The following is a 3,602-nucleotide window of genomic DNA, read 5'->3' on the forward strand; positions in this document are numbered from 1 at the left end:
TTCTTCCCTGACAGTGGCGGCAATAAATGGACGTCCACTGGGCTCGGGACAGGAGTCATTCATCACCCAAGAACTGTTGATGCACACTGGTGTTCTCCATTCAGAAACCATTCAATTTTACATCCTGTCCACGCCTCATACCCGTGTCATCCTTGGCTCCGCCGATATAATCCTCACATCTCCTGGCGAGATGGTCAGATCGCCCAGTGGAACAGATCCTGTCATCTTGAATATCTCTCTCAGATCTCACACCTGCCGGTCCGGTTTATAACTGCCACGGAGGAGAGCATTTCTGTCCCCAACCTCCCAATCGAGTATGCCGACCTGTCTGTAGCCTTTAGCAAGGCCAAAGCATACCAACTACCTCCGCACAGGGCCTGCGATTACACCATTGATCTGCTCCCTGGTTCTACCTCTCCCAAGGGTTGCATATTTTCTCTCTCTCAACCTGAATCTGAGGCCATGACCAAGTACATTGAGGAGGAGTTAGCCAAAGTTAGCCAGTTTTTTGAGATTAAAAAAAGAACCTGACAATAAAAGACCTGAAATATTTCAGTTGGTGTGCAATGAATCTAAAATATGTGTCACGATCCCAGCTCTGGGTCTTTTGTTTAGTATGGACTTTTGTTGAAGTGCCTTCTGTTTTCATTGTTTCTATGTTTTCTTCCTGTTTGGTTTCTGTCTCTCCTTGTTGTCATATCAGTTGTTATGGTTACCTTCATTGTACACACCTGTAGTCTATCTACTCATTGTTTTGTGTATTTAAGGTCTTGGTTTTCATGTAGGGTTGGCGAGTCGTTAATTGTAAGTCTGGATGTTCTGACCTGCGTTTACTGTTCTTTGGTATGGATCGTGTTTGTTTTCTGATTCTGATGTCCCTGTACTTTTCTGAGGAGTCTTGGAATTAAATGTGTGCATGCAAATGGATTCTCTCTCAGCTTCTTTTCTTAGTGATCCGTTACAATATGAAAGTTAAATTTTTATTATTACATTATGGAAAATAATGAACTTTATCACAATATGCTAATTTTTTGAGAAGGACTTATAGACGCACCCTAGCGGCAGCAAATCTAATCTGCCACGAGTATCATCTAGCAACTCTCAATACACTTCTGAGCTGTAAAAGCCAAATTCTGGTTGGGCCAATCATATCGTTTATAGAATCGGTGGGCGGGGCTTAACATAACGGCCGAGTTGTGCTTGCATGCTACTAGAAAACAGAAGCTGGCGAATGGCGGTCTTTCGAATAAGCTTTGACCGCGACTCTGGAAGACTTGGAGTTAAGCTTTACTCTGAGAAAAAAACAAAGCGGCACTGAAGCCATTCTTACAAAGGGAAGATGTGTTTGGAGTTTAGCCGACCGGATACGGCGAAAGTTTAATGTCTACTAGCTCTGCTTCACCTTTTTGCTCTGGTTGGTTGTAGTGCTATCCAATTGCATGCAGAGGGAGTCTGAAAGACAACCGTTTATCCTGCCCCTCGGATCGAGGCCTGTCAATGGTGAGTTTTCAGACCACTAGCCTAGACCCATATTTGCTGTCTACTAGAGGTATATATGTAGTAATTCAATAGCCGTCTAATCTTGGGCTATGATTAGACGTCTATTAGATTTTCACTGACAGCCCAAATTTAGACTTGATTTAGCCTAAACGTCTGGGCTGTGTTTAGACAGCTATTAGACGTCTTTTAGACTCAAAATTGCTTGCTGGGTGGCTGTGAAGGTATTCCACATACATAGTTCCCTCACAAAATGTTAATAATGTAAATGTTAAACAACAATAAGCTTTTCTTGGATATATATGTCCCTCATACCATCATAGTCTTTATTTATTTATTCTTGAAACAATAACAAAACAATTGTTGATGAATAGAATGTCTTTATTATTAAGAACATGTACTTTTTGTACCCTTTTTTGTCAACAGGATGATAAATAATAATAAAAAAGTTCAAAAACATACTGTATGCTGTTAATGCTCCTCACCTCCCAAAATAAGACATACATACATATGCAAAACATTTAACGTTGCTGTCAAATTATTATTTAAAAATTACTTGCCTAACAGGCTGGAACAGAGTTTTGGAACAGGGTGTAATTTTCCTTCATTGTCCTGGATGGTTTGCCATCAGTAATGTGTGGAGCTGTAATAGTAGCATTGTAATATAAACAGTAATATTGTTTTATATAAATAATATTTACATATACATAAATATGTATATAGAATTTTCAATATACACTAAATACAAGTTATTGTATTAGAATTTTCACCCTGTTAGGTAAGGTTTATAGAAAATGTTAAGCTAAGTTAGCTGTAGCCCTTTGAGTGATCAGCATTTAGCTATACCTACAGATAAACAGAACTTGACATACATAACATAGCTTAACAGGGTGAAACTTTAAGAGTAGGAAAAGCAGGATAACATTTCAAAAACTGCAAACAAAAAATTAGGAGTGAGAGTTGAAGCTTGCTTGACTTTGTACAGTTGCAGCAGGACAAATAAATGTCATTTGATGAAAATGGTCCCAATGGAATTGTGGTCTTTTTTAGAAGTCGAGAAAGTACATACTAATGGAGGATGACTTCAGGGACACAGTATAATTAGAGGCAGTTTAGCCTAGTCTATAACATAATCTAAAAATATTTTGAGTATTTTATCTTTTCATGGTTTATAGTTCTTGTGGAAGTTGATTACACTGCACTGAGGACATGATAAAATCGAATGCATATATCAATAAAAATGTGTGTAAAACACAAAACGGCGTTTTGAATGTCTATTATATCTATTGAAGGTTAAGACCTAAATATATAATTTAAGCCCTTTCTAATAAATATGTGACTCATTTTAAAGGAAATATGAGTAAGTAAATGATAGAGACAGAAAAGTCACTGTATAATAGAAACGACCCACATTATGAACTAAAGATTCTCCTTATAACTGTCACACATCTTCCAGATGGACATGCCTTTCATTGGAATGGTGTCTTCTTCTGAGATGGAGCGCTTCAAAATAGAAGGGTATGACACCACTTAACAATATCTGTGAATATATTTATCTCTGGAACACTTGCTGGTTTTAATACCCTGTAGGCCTACTGTTTTTTGTTGTTGTTGTTGTTATTGTTGATGTTGTTTTCATTTTGTTATCATCTACAGTTAATTTTGTGCCTCAGCTCATTTATCAAAATAACCATGTTCACATAAGTAGCCTAGTATAGCCTGACTGTCTGCCATCATCCATTTAGCTAAATAAGGTAAATGTTTACAATAGTTGCCTGATTTCTGATATAAAATTACTGTTATAACTTTAGCTGTTAGCCCTAAAATATTCTAATGATAATATTCAAGATTAAACTAGATGTCATCCCTGAGTGAATTTAAACAACAACCCTTGCTGCGAGAGATTATACGTTTAGGTCTACTACATGCACCAGTGTTCTTACAACATGCTGCTGAAAGATCAATTGCCATAATTGTCATGCCTTAATAATAAAAAAAATATGCTAAAGGTCCTTCGGTCTGTCAGATTAAGTGCCAAGTAGGGCTACACTTTAAGATGAGGCGCGTTTGCGTCATTTTGTGAACGTACAACAGTGGAAGGTTCG

Source organism: Pseudorasbora parva, chromosome 24 (assembly GCF_024679245.1).
Source record: "Pseudorasbora parva isolate DD20220531a chromosome 24, ASM2467924v1, whole genome shotgun sequence".
Classification (NCBI taxonomy): domain Eukaryota; kingdom Metazoa; phylum Chordata; class Actinopteri; order Cypriniformes; family Gobionidae; genus Pseudorasbora; species Pseudorasbora parva.